Source organism: Aquarana catesbeiana, linkage group LG04, assembly GCF_042186555.1.
Source record: "Aquarana catesbeiana isolate 2022-GZ linkage group LG04, ASM4218655v1, whole genome shotgun sequence".
In the NCBI taxonomy this organism is placed as follows: domain Eukaryota; kingdom Metazoa; phylum Chordata; class Amphibia; order Anura; family Ranidae; genus Aquarana; species Aquarana catesbeiana.
Genome location: NC_133327.1, coordinates 414,413,076 through 414,430,686, shown reverse-complemented (window position 1 = coordinate 414,430,686; position 17,611 = coordinate 414,413,076). Strand labels below are relative to the sequence as shown.

The 17,611-nt window shown below is 38.8% G+C and overlaps 1 protein-coding gene across 6 annotated transcripts in view; it reads right to left on the bottom strand.

Annotated features, from left to right (window-relative positions):
- EYA4 (EYA transcriptional coactivator and phosphatase 4) overlaps nt 1-17,383 on the bottom strand; it is a 403,396-nt gene extending 386,013 nt beyond the window's left edge. For 4 of the 6 annotated variants that reach the window (XM_073627302.1, XM_073627303.1, XM_073627304.1 and 1 more), the window contains exon 1: nt 16,830-17,383. The gene's annotated coding sequence lies outside the window, so the exon portion shown is untranslated. The remainder of the gene's footprint in view (nt 1-16,829) is intronic. The other 2 variants (XM_073627307.1, XM_073627306.1) reach the window with 1 other exon arrangement.
- Between the last annotated feature and the right edge of the window lie 228 nt (nt 17,384-17,611).

Below are 17,611 nucleotides of genomic sequence, written 5' to 3'. Positions count from 1 at the left end.
GTCAATGTAAACAGACAGATCCCCATTAATCTATCCCCTATTTTGTAGACGCTATAACTTTTGCGCAAACCAATTAATATACACTTATTGCGTTTTTTTTACCAAAAATATGTAGAATACATAACGGCCTAAACTGATAAAGAAATTTGTTTGTTTTTATTTATTTTTTGGGATATTTATTATAGCGAAAAGTAAAAAATATTGTTCTTTTTTCAAAATTGTCTGTCTTTTATTGTTTATAGCGCAGAGGTGATCAAACACCACCAAAAGAAAGCTTTATTTGTAGGGAAAAAAGGACATCAATTTTGTTTGGGTACAGTGGCACATGACCACGTAACTGTTAAAATGACGCAGTGTCGCATCAGGAAAAAAGGCTTGTTCATTAAGTGGGCAAATCCTTCCGGTCCTTAGGTGGTTAAACGTGTCTCACAAAGTCACAATTTGTTTGTTTTGGTTTGCTATACCCTTTTTGGGGCTGAGACTTGTCAACCCCGCTCACATCAACCACCCTTTGTAATTAAAATTGCATACGCATGAGGAATAGGGACAAACTACAATACAATAGATTATCCATAGGCAATGCTTTAAAAGCCTTTACAGGTTACCAATTTAAAGTTAAACAGGAGGCCTGGTGCTAGAATTATCGCTCTCACTCTGACATTCGCAGCGATACCCCACAGGTGTGGTGCAATCACCATTTACACATGCATGTGGGACCAGTGTGCACGTTTGCATTTGCGTGTGAGCACGTGGTGATGGGGATGGTTTAATTTTTTATTATTAATTAATTTTATTTACATTCGTCTTTCGACACTGTTTCTTTGTTTTTTTTTTCCTAATTTAACTTTATTGCTATCACAAGGGATAAACAAAAAACCAATGAAAATTACACCAGATTCATGGCTGAAGCTGCAGCCATAATCCTGGTATCACCGCTTGTTCCCGAGGACATATGGGTATGTCCTAAGGACGGGAAGCCGTTAACTAAGCAGATAGACATGTTTCAGGGCTATCTGCTCTACCCAATTTAGTTTCTATTTCAGAATGAGTATTTACACTATATGTGCAGAGCCTACAGGGTTAATAACCCTCCTCCTCTCTCTCCCTCTGAACTTGAGAGCTCCAGCGCTCATGTTCTCTGTGCTACCTGTCACAGACATGGGAGAACAGAGAAAAGACTGCTCTTAATTAACAAAGGGGCTTGTGCCGCTTTCGTTAATTAGTATCAGCATCTAACCCATTTTTTTAAGTTTAGAAGATTGATGCAAGCATTGTGCTTAAGATTTGACAAAGGGGTGGAAACGCGTAACCACACCCCTTTGCGGAGTGAAATCATTGCACATTGGAGCCCAGTATTGCTGAGCAGGCTGAGGATACCAAAAAGCCGCTACACAACCCAGGCTGCTTGCATTCCAGCTCCCTGTTCTCCTCTTCATCAACACAGCAGCTTCCCAGCCAAACTCTGCATCAACCATCCACTTCCCTGCAAATCTCTCCCAACTTCCACATGACAGCTTTCCTACTGATGATATGCTAATTTCTTCTTCACATTCTGAGATTGCATTACTTTTTTATGATTTTATGCTAATGGTACACGGTTTACACTCATATGCGGGCGCCCTCTCTTGCTTGTGCTTGCACCACTCTTTGTTCATTCCCCCCATTATGTTTAAACTTGCCAGTATTTATAGCAAAACCAAACCAAATAATAAAAATATGGTGTAAAATCAAGGAAAAAGATATTTTTCTCTGGACCAAATGTAGGCTCTGTTCTTGTGTTACATGGACACTGTGCCCATTAGATTTTTCATTAATGTTTGATAAAAAACATTTTGGAAAATGGTATGGCTCCACTCTACAAAATTATATTAACAAGGGTTTCTTGTGTCCCTTTCCTTCAATAGGTCCTCCTCTTTTTTTAAAGTGAACCTCACAGAAAGTTCTCTAAATATAGCACTTCAGAGCAGACACAAACGATGTACCATAAAATGTGTAGAAATCTTCATCCTGGAGTCACTAAACATAAGTGTACTAATAGGCAGATGTGGCATGCTCCAACCCCCCCATCATCCTTTGGGTTAGCTTCCGACTAGCTATGTACAGTTTGAAGTTGGGGCGCATTGAAGCATGAATTCTTACTGACTAGGTCAAATTTGAGATTACACAGGGGGGATATTTCCTCTCAATTCTTCACCGTATGATGCCAGTTTTTATGCAATGATAACGATTGGGAACTTAATTTCAAAGATAGATTACCATAGAGATGCTGCCCAGAGAAATATTCTTCTGTTGCTCATAATGCTGAATGAATAAATAAAACTGAATGTTGCGTGATTGAAAATCATTACTATAGAAGTGGTATGTGGTGTCTTGGGAAATTCCCACAGTTCAGTTCTCACGCTGTCATTGTTATTACTTTAATACATACAGTAGGGACAGCACACCTTCTGTTTAAAATAGCCATAAGAATAAGGAGAAGCAGTGAAATATCAAGGAAATCAAATAGCTGTGGATTTTTATAAATAGGTCAAAAGTAGTGAACTAAAAAAAAGTAGTTACATTTTTATTTTAACCATTACGCCATAGGCCTTTTGGTGTGAGAAGAGCCTACAGATAGTAAAATACACATGCAAGTGTTAAACAAATTAATATACCATTTCAGAGTCAATTGGGGTTGATTAAAGGTAAATAGGCTTTTCCCTTTGCAAGAGAATTTCCCCCAGAGTTTTGTGAAGGTGGTGAAATTTCACTTTGCAAAGAATACCCAATCGCATGCAAGGAAAATAAAAAACTATTTTTTCTTGCACATGATTGGATGATGGTGTTCAGTGGAGCTTTACCACATTCACTAAAATCTGGGGCAAATTCCCTTGCAAAATGAACAGCCTATTTGCATTTAATAACTCAACCCCCATCTGTCCAATCTAGGAACTAGAGAATGTGTACTATCATGAACAGAAAAAGTCCAAAACAGCCTGCTTAGGTAAACATACAGTAGGCGCTCAGTGAAATTCAAGTTTTAGAACTTTACATGGAATTTAACAAGCTAAGTCTTGTCCTTTACACATAAAAACAGTGTTATGCTGTTAATATAAATTTCAATGTTAAACTGGCCAAAAATGGATTGAAATTTGGCTGGTTCAGCAGGCAATGTCCAAATTTCGATTCATTTATAGCAGTTCCTGTTTAAGAGGGGTGGATCATTTCTCAAACAGGACTATTGGTAAATTTTAATTTGATCAGTAAATGCAGCCAATCAGCTGAACCAATGATTCCCCCATCCATCTTGCTTGCTTGGATGAGGGAATCCATTCTGTTTTTTTTAATCAGCCTGCTGGTTGATCGGTCAAGTCATCAATGGCCAGCTTAAGCTTCCAAGTGCACTGGAAATTAATCAAATGTCTTTACGACACTATGAAGAATTAACTACTTTTTCCAGATATTCTATATTCACTTTTGTAACCTATGACATAACTGTATAATAGGTCTAGCTATGAAAGGTTTATCTGTAGCTTTAAAGGGGAAGAGGTCAGTAGTGATCTCAGCTACAAACTATACTGTATACTTCCTGCCTCTCTGAAGTTTAGTGAATTATCCCAATGGCAACCAAAGGGAAAAAAAGAGAAAGTAACTAAATTCAATGGAATTGATTGAAGTGTAATATATTGCAAAACAAGTATTAAAAATGCGGATTAGTGGACATGGAGGGGTATGTACCTCTGGGTGGGGGATGGGGGGTTTGGGGAGGGGGGGAGAGGAGAGACATATATCCTACCTTATTTTTTCTTTCTTGTTTCTGTGTGTATTCTTTGGGTGAGTGTTTTAAGACTCTTCAATATATGAGGATTAAGACAGTATTAAGACAGTTTGTGCATGATATTAGGATCTGGCTGAAGTATACCTTGTATAATGAAAACTGAGGGACTTATTCTTATAAAATTATAAAATGGTGTGAATGATGTGTTAATTTTTTTGTAAAATTTAATAAAAATGATAATTTGCAAAAAAAAAAAAAAAAAAAGCTATGAGAGGTTTGTTTGTGGCTTTGGGGAAGAGGTCAGTAGTGATTTCAGCTACAAACCAATATTGTATTCTTTCTCACTCTTTGCAGTTTAGTGAATTATTCCAATGGTAACTCCCCTATCTGCAGTCTTAGATTTTTCCCGTCAAGGGGAACTGATGAATGCAGTGTATAACATCGCTTGCTACAGATAGGCAAGCAACCTCTCACAAAGAGCAACTAGGTAGAAGCTTGTGTAACGATTGTTACAAGTCAGTAATACAGACTTTATTCTAAATGTATAAAACAAATTCATTCTGATTCATGGCAACATATCTGGCATCATAAATATTATGACCTCAAGTAGTACTTTGTAAGATAGAGTTCTCAAAATAAACTGTTAATCCTATTTTTTCAGCTACATGGAAAAGTAATATGTCACATGGACACATGCACTCCGTTGGGGTCAGGAGTGCACCGCTAAGGTAGTGGACCCTAAGGCTGACTGCTGTGGATGGAACTTGGGTTGGTTCAGGAAGGCAGGTCCCCTGGAGCACCACTACGGATCCCACAGGGAGCTAGAGCATAGATTCCCCAGGGCGCGGAGTCTAAGAGCCAGCAGGTATTCACCAGAGCCTCTAGTGGTGAGGATGGACTAGGCTGCAACTGGCTCCAGGTCGCAGCCCCCAGGGTCTCCCAGCTCACGCTCACGGTAGGCTACAGGAGGATGGAGAGAAAACCGCAGCCCAGGACAGCAAGGAATAGTAAGGAGGTAGCCAAATGTCGGGGGGACTAGCAGACAGGGGTAAAAGGGAACACGCCAAAGGTCAGGGTCACAGGCAAATAGGGATAGTCGAGAACATGCCAAAGGTCAGGGTCACAAGCAGACAGGGATGGTCGGGAACACGCCAAGATCAGTAACAGAGACAAACGTAGAGCACACGGCAAGCAGGAAACAGGAAGCCAAACACACAATATTGCACGGCAAGGAAGGCTTGGAGAATACGGTGTTAAACAGTGGTTCCTGTTGAGGCTAGGGTGGAGCCACACTTAAGCATGCAGGTGTGAGAGTACAAGCCTTAAGGCTGATACACAGACCAGGTAAGAGACAGACAGGTCATGAAAGTATTACTGTAAGGTCATGACAGTGTTACAATGGCCCAGTCAAAGTCCAGACCTAAATCCAATTGAGAATCTGTGGCAAGACCTAAAAAGTGCTGTTCCAGATGTTCTCCATTCAATCTTGGTTCTACAAAGTACTGACTGAGGGGGGCTGAATACAAATGCACTTTTCAGATATTTATTTGTAAAAAAATGTTGAAAACCATTTATCATTTTCCTTCCACTTCACAATTATGGACCACTTTGTGTTGGTCTATCACATAAAATCCCAATTAAACGTATTTACTTTTTTGGTTGTAGCATGGCAAAATGTGGAAAATTTCAAGGGGCATGAAAACTTTTTCAAGGCACTGTACTTATAATTTTCCCTCATACACAGCATTCCTCTCTGAAATCCAGGGTAGCACAGGTAAACAGCTGACAGTTGAAGGGATTCAAGGCCAAAGGAAACATCCAGGTGTACCAGGTGTACTCTGGTAGAAATCAGGGAGGGCTTCCCCACAATTGCAGGGGCTTTTGGAGAAGCTGCTTGCTATTAGGCTCTGGCCCAGCTGCCCACATACCAGTTCTATCAGTGGATGTCCTCTCAACTGGCGGAAGATCACTTGTCCAGCTACCTGTGCCTCATCAGGTGTGTCTTCTTTGAGCTGCTGAGGGAAAGAAGCCAAGAAATATATCCTTCCTGGGTGTGTCAAAGAGCCCATAGAGTTGTGATAAATTAGTTGAATGGGCCTGAACTTGCATCTGTGCATGGTTTGTAAATGGTCACTTCACTACAGTCTACCTCTGTTGACAACGTTGTGATAATGCTCACAGCTTAGCTATCATGTGTACTCTTCTGGGTAAAATATTTTCTGAATAACTGACCCAGAAATAATATGCAGATCAGGTTTTCTGTTTTCCTTCTTATTTCCTCATAACATACTTGTTCTAGGTATGTAACAGAGGGTACTTAAAACAAAGGATCAACATGGCAGCTGGGCAACTACTATTTTCAAAAGGAAGTTAGCAATGGCAACTTATGCATTTCTCGCATGACAGGTCTCATTTGTAAGTCTTTGGAAAAAAAAATAAAAAATCAGTTCATCTCTGCAATGTATGCACATTTCCACATGGTTTGTCAGTTTACAAATACAGTAATTACAAACATACAAAAACAATACTAATCAATAATACAGTGAGCTCTTAACTTCCTGTCGTAGACTGTCAATGCTGCCTTTGCTGAAATGTACTGAATATGTTATATTTTGCCCAGACATACCCTTAAACAATCAAGAAGATACATACTGATTAAACTTGTCTTTCAGATCACTCAGCTTTCACTCAGTTAGGTTTGGTACCTAGTTCACAGATCTGAGCTGAGCAATGTAACTTTTCTTTAAGGACCAGGGATTCCATTTCCTGACATGACCTCTACCCACATTTACCAACACAAAAACCAACATCAAAGAAACCTGTCACAAGATAGCGATTTGAATTATCTAGTACTGCATACATAAAACAACACATAGCAATGGTATAGCTATGCAAAATACATCCGCTCATCCAGCTAGCTAACAACATCACCCGCATTTTGAGGTATGTTATATGATATACTTCCATTATAGGTTACAATGACTTTCACATGAAGGATTTCCTTATTAAAAAGGTAAAATCATGCTTTAGCTTAAAGCTGAATTCCAGGAATTCAGCCACTTTGTAAAAAGTGCTGGCACACTATGAGTTAAGTCCAAGGAGTTACATGACATCTCCTGGGCTTATCTCTATTATTTATATCTGAGAGGTCTATTGCTCTGCCAGCAAATACACTCAATCTCGGAGCTATGAGAGAGGAGAAAGAGGCACACGCAGCAGCTATGCCCACCCCTCACCTCTGCTGCCCATTTACAGAAGCTTTTGTATTTTTTAAATGAGTTTACATAATACAAAGGCTTCTGTGATTGGACAGGAGGAGAGGAGGGGCAGGCATAGCATCTGCACCGACTCCAATGTTGAAGATGCTTAGACCTGAAGCATCAACCCAGGCTCCTGGAAATATAGTACAGCGATAGCTGTCTTCCGAGAGTGCAATAAAACTTCAGATGTATATAAAAGAGATAAGCAAAGCCCACCTCATTGGACTTAACTCTGAGCGTGCCTTCACTTTTTTACAAAGGAGCTGAATTTCTGGAATTCAGCTTTAAATCTGAACTTCAGCAGACAGAAAAGGCACAAATGTATGTAGCTCTGTATTCATTTATATATTGTTTAACATAGTTTTAAATACAAGCAATGTAAGTACTTGAATTTGACTTGGTATCAGCCTCTTGTAGTTCATTGTACAAAAGAGCTCAGACTGGGGAAGGTAGGAGCAGCACAAGGAGCCAGCCAGTTGTGCTACAGTATGAGGAGTATGCTGATAGGAGGAGAGCCGACTGACAGAGAGATGACCTTATCCCTCTGCTGCTCCTACTTTTACTGTCCAGTCAAAATCTAAAAGTTGGGAGGAGACTTCTAAGTGTTACTGCAACATGGAAAACATCAAGTCTGCTGCCTTGCCAGACAAGGTTGTGCTGTGTAAGGCCCTTTTCATATGGGCTTTCCGATCAGGTCCACCTGTCAGTTTTTCAGGTGGACCTGATCGGACGTTCTATGTACCTCTATGGCGTAGCGGATGTCAGCGGTGACATGTCCGCTGACATCCGCCGATATCCAATCCGATCCTGTCCGTGAAATCCAGACGGATGGAAACCCTATTTCTGGAGTCTGGAGAATCGGATCGGATAGGTTTGGAAGAAAACGGACAGGCAGTCCGTTTTCATCCCATCTCCATAGAGGACAACGGGGCTTTGATGGGTCCATGTCAGACAGACCTGTCATCCGCCTGCTCAGCAGGGATCAGCGGATCGATCCCTGCTGAGCAAAGCAGAGTCCGTACACGGATGAACCCATGTGAAAGGGGCCTAAGAAAGCAGTGCAAAACTCAGGGCTGGATAGATAGAAATAAAAACTTTTTTTATGAGTTCAATGAGGTTTAGCTAAAATAAAGATCCTTATCCTTGTGTTAAAGCTTTGTGAATTGAGCCTTTTATACTGTGTTCTGGTGTCCGTTTATGAAGCAGTGAAATCTATTCACTGCTTCATTCTCCGGCATTCACAGTGAAGATTTTCTCCTCTGTGTGCCAGTTTATGAAGCTTTGTAGATCGCTTCACCTTTGGAGGAGTGAAGAGATCTACAAATGCTTTCAACAGTGGAGAAAGGCTCCTGATACTGGAATCTTGTGAGACTTTACGAGATTACAGCACCAGAAATACAGAGATGTCAGTTTATTAAGCAGTGATAAATTATCACCGCTCAATACACGGACAGACGGCATGAATTACTGTTAATAAAATAATGAGTCCCCCTACATTATATACACATGTATACACACACACATTATATATACATGTATATACACATACATTATATATATATATATACATATACACATTATATGTATATATGTATATATATGTATACACATAAATATGACAGGGGGACATGCTTACAGTGTTGGGGGGTCTGAACGAGGCATAAGGAAGTTAAAAATCTTCCTCCTTCCCCCTCAGATCCCCCCAGATTTCCTCTTCACTCCCCGATTCACCACCTCTGAGCTGGTGAACCTGGGAGTGTGAATTCTGACTCAGATCACCAGTGAAGCGGTGAGATCACCGCTTCATAAACTGGCCCTTTCTGTGTCATTCAATGAGGATTCTCCGTGTGTAGAGATAATCGGAGGGAGAACAAGTTCAAACATGTTCTCCCCCGATTATCACTGTTTCATAAACTGTTTATGGACTGTGATCAGCGGTGATCCTCGGGATCACCGCTGATCACTGCTTCATAAACGGACACCTCTGTCTCTATCTAGTTCACCAAGGAATTTTAATATTGAAAATCTGATTTTTTTTTTGCATTTCAAGAATTAAAGTATTCGTAAAAGCTGAAGGTTTTTTACCTTCGTGCATTCTATTCAATCAAACCTTCAGTGTGCAGCTGCCCCCGCCGCCCCCCCCCCCAATACTTATCTAAAGCCCAATCTTAAAGTGATTGTAAAGTCTTGTTTTTTTTAAAAACAGACATTGTGGACAGTAGAGCTGTACGATTAATCGTTAAAGAATCGAGATCACGATTCAACTCCCCCTCGCAATCTTAAAACAGCATTTCCTCGATTCAGTGCAGAGAGTTCTCTGCTCAAGCCGACAGCTGTCAAAAAAAAACAAAAAACTGCCAAGTTTATCACAGCATCGCTTAGGCGGAAATAAAGAGAAACATTGTAAAATTTCATTCTTAGATCAAAGGAATGAACTTCTGTTTGTAGATGAGGGCAGTTTAACCACTTAAAGATAAACCTTTTTCTGACACTTGTTGCTTACAAGTTAAAATCAGTATTTATTTTTGCTAGAAAATTACTTAGAACCCCCAAACATTATATATATATTTTTAGCAGAGACCCTAGATAATAAAATGGCAGTTGTTGCAATATTTTATGTCACACTGTATTTGCGCAGTGGTCTTTCAAACGCAATATTTTTGGAAAAAATGCACTTGAATGAATTAAAAAAAAAAAAACAGTAAAGTTAGCCCAATTTTTTTGTATAATGTGAAAGATGATGTTACGCTGCGAGAATCATGAGAGAATCGTGATTTTATTCTAAGCAAAAAAATTGTGATTCTCATTTTAGCCAGAATCATGCACCTCTAGTGGACAATGGATTTGCACAAAGCAGCCCAGATCCTCCTCTTCTCGAATCCCTCTTCTGTGATCCTGGCTCCTCCCTCCTGTTGAATGACACCACAACAAGCAGCTTGCTATGAGTGCACTCAAGCTGAGCTGCAGCTCCATGTGTCCATTCAGACACAGAGCTGCCATTCAGCCCTGCCTCTTCTCTCTCCTGATTGGCTGACTTTGATTGACAGCTGCAGAAGCCAATAGCGCTGCTGTTGTCTCAGCCAATCAGGGGGGAGAGTCCTGGACAGCTGAGGGACTCGTGGACATTGCTGGACAGAGATAGGGCTCAGGTAAGTATTAGGGGGGCTGGGGAGGCTGCTGCACACAGAGGACTTTTATCTTAATGTATAGAATGTATTAAGATAAAAAGCCTTCTTCCTTTACAACTCCTTTAAACCAGCTATGTGCACGAAAGCCAAGGCTCTCCCAGGTCTCTCCCTCCTGATTGACACAGTAGCAGCAGTCACTGGCTTCAGCTGCTGTCAATCACAGCCAGTGAGGCAGGAGTGGGGAGCAGGGCAGGGCTAAGCCACGCTTTCTGTGACTTATGAACACATGCATGAGTACCCCCATAGCAAACGTCTTTCAATGGGGCACTCGGCAAGTGGGAGGGGCTCAGAGCGCTGGCAGGGGACCCAAGAAAAGGAGGATCAGGCTGTTCTGTGCAGAACCATTCCACATAGCAGGAAGGTATGACATTTTTGTTATTTGAAAAAAAAATCCTTTATAATTACTAGAATCTGGTAACTCAACATGATTAAAGCCCAGTACACACTACAGTTTTTTTTTTGAAAAAAAAAAACAGTCAGCTCCGGTCGGGAGCCACTGTACTAACCATGCGAGGTTAGTTCAGCGATCTCCCCTGCTGAGCTGTTGTGTCCTGACAAGGGGACAGCCCCCTGCCAGAACACTCCAATCAGCGCTCTCTGCCATTGGCTAGGAGCGCTGATCAGGAGTCGGTCAGCTGCTGGTTTTCCAGCCGTTCGGCGGCTTCTGTTGGACAGACCAACATGCAAACGGGCAGAATGTTGGACGGTATTTTTTGTACCGGCAAATGTCTCTCGACATTCTGCCCATGTGTATGGGGCTTAAGAGATCCATAACAATTTAAAAGAGATACAATATATAAGCTGTTAAGAGCCACTAAAATGTATATTCTTTTTTATATAGAAGATTTCAACAAATCTGACTATTAACAAATAAATGGTGCTACAGTTTTAGCAAGGTTAGTGGTTTGTGAAGTATGGTGACTGGTTATCAGTTCTAGTATTTGATGCACGTGGCTGAATTAAATGTGAGCACCTTGTTTGGATATAACATGGTAAATTACTGTTTCCTGAAATTCCAACAGTAGGGGCACTTAGGTCTAAAGTTTCAAAAACTCCTAATTGCAATTACAACACACCCTAGTTTTGTATAAATGAATGTGAATGTTAAAATATAACAGGGATATACTTAAAAAAAAACTATTTTCAGATGAACCATAAAAACTTGAATTTCTCTGAGACTTCCTTCAGTTTTATAGGACTATAAAATAAAAATAAATAACGTGTAGGGAAATCTAAAAGATGATCTTGTTCATATTGCTGCATAAATCATCTAACCCTAAAAGCTTAATGATTTTTTTTTCTTTATTTAAAAAAAAAATAATAATAACCTCATTTCGTTGCCACTTCCATGACAACGCTCATCTACTGATTTACTAAAGCAGTCGTGAATCTTTTTGCAATGCATTGGGGGAGATTTACTAAAACTGGTGCACTCAGAATCTGGTGCAGCTGTACATGGTAGCCAATCAGCTTCTAACTTCAGCTTATTCAATTAAGGTTTGACAATAAAACCTGGAAGCTCTATGGTTTCTATGCAGAGCTGCATCAGATTTTGCACTCTCTAGCTTTAGTAAATCTCCCCCATTATGTGAATATTCACTTAAATTATCCACTCATGTGAAAAACGAATATCTGTTTCTTTTTTCATCTGCACATGATTAGATAACTGAAGCAGCTATTCACTCAATCCATTATGTGAACATTCTCAACTCCTTTAGTAAATCAGTCCAACTGCCTTTCACTACAGCGGGTGAGCACTATACCTATTCTGTGTGATCCATGTGCACTTTCAGGCCAATGTCATAGGACGAGAAGAAAGGTGTGTACTTGGTGTCACCAGACCTGAGGGACCTACAAGCTGCCTTGCTGCTCTCTACCCCCACCCTAGAGGAAGCTAGTAGGCGGGTCTTGTGAATGCAAATGAACGCCTTTAAATATTTATATATAAAAATTAAAAAAAAAAAACATTTTTCATATCATGCCAATCATCTGCATATATTTGAAGGTTCGTCCTTTGACTACATTTACTTTTTGGGTTGCTTAGAGTGAACACAGGTTTGCTGCTCTTCTATATAAATAGCTCTTTAGCAAATCCCCCATAACATCTGAGTTCATTAACAATGGACATTTCATTAGAGAATACCCAATTATAGCAAAACATTTTTCAACCAGAAAAAACAAACTTCCACCCCCTTATAACATTAGCAGCATTATATAACATTTTCGAAACCTTGCAATATTTATGAAATAAAAATAAATCCTTTCTGAATGGACCCCTATACTTCCAAAATGCAAATTATCATTAAAAAGTATATCTGCTGAAAAGTATATGCCAATCAAAATACACAGCTGTCCACAAATAATATTAGAGTATGTACACCTACATTAATAATGTTTATTTTTCATAAGCCTTTTTCCTCTGCACTTCAACAGTAGTAAAATATTTTACTTCATCGGTGAAAAGCATGCTCGGAAATCTCTAGGGCAACAGGGCCATGCCAACGCTGAAAGGTTTCAAATATCAAACTATGCTATTCTGTCAGGGCCTATGCGATCAATTAGCACATTTCAATGACATGAAAGGTTACAGTCAGACTCATTTATATCACATCCCTTGTGACAAAATGTGGTTTCCAAACTGCACCGAGCCCCCGAAAAACTGCTCGATTTGGATATAATTGTCTTTAACACACTTCCAAAATTGTTAATCCTTCTTTCGTTTATTTTACGTTTTTTTTATATTTAAAAAAAAAAAAAAAAAAAAAAAAGGATAACATTTAAAGAGCACTGCCTTCCAAGAAATGCTTCCTAAAACTGCTTTTTATGTGTGCGAATAATCATTTAGGCTTTGAATACTCAGCCCATTGTCAGGCATTTTCCCTAAAGCTACACAAATGGGATTTGGTTTTGTTGAAAGCCTTGAATAGCTTTAAGCAATAGTATTATATCACAGTTTTGTCATGAATAATCCGTGTTCTGGGAGGAATAGAGAGGACATATTTCTATAGCGTACATATAATTAAATGTTTTGTAAATTCGATTTTCCAAAGGTAACTCTGAATATTAAGGGGGGGATTAAGTTTCCTATACTTGCAAACCTGTCTGCATCAAACAGGCAATCAGATTAATAAAAAACAAAAAAACAAAAAAAACTAAATTAAACCCATCTGTTTTAAGTAACCTCCTAATTACAATGTATTTGTAAATGCATATTAATGGGGTGATTTACCAAGCAGTAGGTGTAACTATTACACTAACCAAGGAATCTAGATATTTATATGGCATATATTAGATGCCTGAAAAAAAGGCACAATCGCGTGCTCCGTGTTACAAAATTACCAAAATACTTTGTTTTTACCTTGCATTTTAATCACCCATGAGGTAGGCTTGCAAAATACAATTATAGAAGTTCACATATTCTACTTCAGTGGGAAAAAAACTCCCTGTTTAGTTCTTCATGTTGCAATGTGAAATATTTACAACCAGACAGTACCTAATTTTAGTTTTTAAGTGCTTTACCAGTTCTATGAAATACGATCAGCAGCTGCAACACTGAGCTATGCTGAATGCATCACAGCTATTTGGGCATCATGCAGAATGAGACAATCTCTGTCTGATGGACAGGCCATTCTGATCTTCAGCATGAACCTTGGACTTTACTGATGCATGCACTTTACAGCGTATGATGTCATGATTTATCACATACATAAACTTCTGTTTTTTTATATGTGTACCTCCACATACACAATTATAAAACAATTGTCAACACTGCACAGTTATCTCAGCCTTTTGAATATTTCTTTAAAATCTTTTGATCACAATATGTACTTTCATTTAAAAAAAAACACTAATAATTATACTAAAGCCATAGAACGTTAAACAAGAAAAAAACACAGTATTAGAAAATACACAATTAAATAAAAATACATTTTTAAACAAAAAACAGAACATGGCACTTAGAACGCATCATCCCAAACACAAAAACGATTAACCTCAGTAGTCTTTTGTGTGAGAGGATGTTATATAAACACATAAATAATCTTATAGAAACTAACACGTAAATAAATAGATATTTGATAATTGAAAATTATTTATGAAATATTTAGATGCTGAAAGATATCCAACGCAAAAAAAATGAAATTATAGAGCTACTGCCTGATGAGATATTAGGGCTTTAGTAAAAAAACAAAAAAAGAACAACCAAAAAAAGATTGATTATAAGAAAAAAAAATGTTATTGTAGAACACAAATATTCTAGTTTTGGAAGATACTTTGTTACCATGATGATTGGTCAGGACGCTGCTAATATTGCTGTGCTATATTTGTATGTGTGAAACGGATTATTTTTACTGAAAACGCATTAATCTGATTAACTTTGATCACAAATTTGCTTTTAATATGTAGACAATATTATTTTAACTCCCAGATATACACACACATACACACATTTAAATTGTACATCTCTAACAAAATACCAAGAGGAAAAAAACAACATAATTTAATTTCATATTATCCTATCAGTCATCAATCTGTGATCCCTATTTTATTTTTAAGATATCATATTTCTGTGTGTGTTTAGTGCTGTCCCTTTAAACACTCCTTTGCGCTTAGTAATAAAGTATCTGTTTATTATATTTATGTGGTTTGTTGCCACTACATGTATATTTTTTAATTATTATTAATTATTAATAACTTATGCATGTGCATTCAGGATGTAAAAAAAAAAAAAAAATCTATTACATTTGTAATAAGGCGCTTGTTGAAAAGTACTTATGTGGTGGGTGGAGGCACTAAGATGGGAGCAAGGAAAAGTGTTAAGTATTAGGGCCAATGTGTGAAATTCAAGCAAAGGCATTTTTCCTAGGGTATCAGATTTTCGAAGTGTTGAGAAAGACACCCAGATCGGCAAACACATGGCCTAGAGCCCATTTGGTTTGAAAACAGAGAATCCTGTTCCCTTCCCACTGATCAAATGCAAACACATACACAGAGGCTCCACGTGGAACTGTCTCAACACCAAAACATTGTAACCCAGGAGCAATTCATGGTATCTAAGAAAGGGAAAGAAGAAAGGAACGGAACCAAAACTACTCACAAAGCATTTTATATTTAAGAAGTACACCTATGTATATAGATATGTTAGAGACAAATTCTGTTTTGGTAGAAGATTGCTTACAAAACTGCATGCATGCTTGAAGTCACCATAAAAGCTCGACGAGCAGTGCCCTCCTGTTCCTTCTGTATTGAACTGTATTCTAATTGTACTGTCCCCCCTCTACATTGTAAAGCACTGTTGGTGCTATATATATATACATATTTATATTTTTTTTATATCATCAATATATTTTGGGTGCCACCTGGATACTTACATTGTTAACTATTTTACCTGCTGGTGCTGTTATACATTATACAGTATACTATGGTGACTTTATTATGCATGCATGTGATTTTGTTAATATTTTTTTTGAAAATTAGACTTTAAAATATATATATGTATATATATATATATATATATATATATATATATATATATATATATATTTGGAATATTTGGAAGCTCTAATGAGCAGGGCCCTCTGATTCCTCCTGTATTGAATTGTGTTGTAAATGTATTGTCTGCCCTACTGTTGTAAAGCGCTGCACAAACTGTCAGCGCTATATAAATCCTTTATTATAATAAATAAATATAAATATATATATAAATATATATATATATATTATATATATACACATTGTATTATTTGTACATTATAATATAGTGACTTCATGCATGCATGTAATTTTCTGTACACAATTCTTGTGCAAAAATAGACTATATCTATGAAAAATTGAATATCTATATATATATATAGAGATATATATCTCTAATATATCTCTATATATATATAGATCTATATATATATAGATCTATATATAGCTCTAGATCTATATATAGATCTATATATACAGATATATGTATATATCTACATCTAGATATATATATATAGATATAGATATATATCTATATCTATATATTACATATAGTTTTCTTAGATACAATATAGTCTATTTCCCACAAAGCTAACTTTTTTTAACGAATTCTTCATATTGTTCTGACTTTGTACGAACGCAATCTGAAAACGCCCGTATTTCCTATACGTAAAGCCCTGCGCTTAGACCACTATGTCACAGAAGTGTACTTTAAAAACACAAAGCGAAATCCAGCGGTGGATATGAGGATCCCAGCGCTGAGTATCAGTTACCTAATCTCATCAGGAATATCCTGTGGCATTTTTGTGTAATAGCAGTGAAGCTGGTTTATTAAATTAAGGACTGTGGCATAACAAAACTGAAGTCTGCGGGCTCAACAGGAGCCTTGTAAAGAGATGGGTGGGGGGGGGGGGTGATTATAGAGAGCCCAGGAGGCAGGGATGACCCCAAACAAACAGGACACCTCCCCCTAAAACTCTTCTGTTTTGCTTCTTGACATAATGAGGCTCCTTCCCAGCCTTCTGTCACTGTCCCCCCCCCCCCCCCCCCAAACATCACTTCACCCACACCACCCCCCATAAGTGATCTGATAGCATCTCCAGTAAGGTGAAGTTTTGTGCTACTGCTGGGAAGTGCCTGGGTGGGATCACTCACCTTCTGCTACCTTATCCTTGACAGGTGCTCACTGACAGTGGCTGTCCCGTGCTCAGATCACATAGGTTGTGAGTGGAGCCACAGCTCCAGCATGCGTTCTTGTGTCCAGAGAGGAGGGGGAGCAGAGAGGAGCAGCGAGAGGCAGAGAGGTGCAGAGAGGAGCAGCAGGTCAGAGTGAGGCGCCCAGAGAGCGGCACGTGTATGGAGCGGTCAGCTGTGTGTGGCTGTGCGGCTCATGGTGATAGTCGCAGCGGCATGTGCTCAATAGAAGAGCTCTTCTTCGTTCTGCTCAGCTCTCTTCTCCCTTTCTTTTCCCTTCCCACACCAGGCTCCGAGTTGTGTGCAATTCTCTCACGATCCTTCCCCCTTTTTTTCTGCCTCTCGTTGTAGTCTCTCACATTACCAGCCTGTGACAGTGCTCAGCTCCCAGTCCTAGCACCGAATTAGTCCCAGTCCCCCCAATACTTCGACACTAGTCCGCCTCGATCTCCTCACCACTAGGTGCCGCTACTCCTCTCCTCATCAGAGGGCACATAGAAGAACACATCCTCCTCTGGGCACAGTGGATCGGTTTCATTCCTCAGGTGTGCTTGGACTACTAATCATGGGAAAGTTAGAGGGAACTTTTATTTCTAAAATCTTCTTTTTATTTGGACAGTCTTATAAAAAACAAACACTCCTCTGTTATCAAAACACTTTCCCCTTTTTTAAAATACTTTTACAGCATTAAGCATCTGAACGCTGCGATTTGAATGCGTTTTTTTATGGTCGGGTCCCACCAG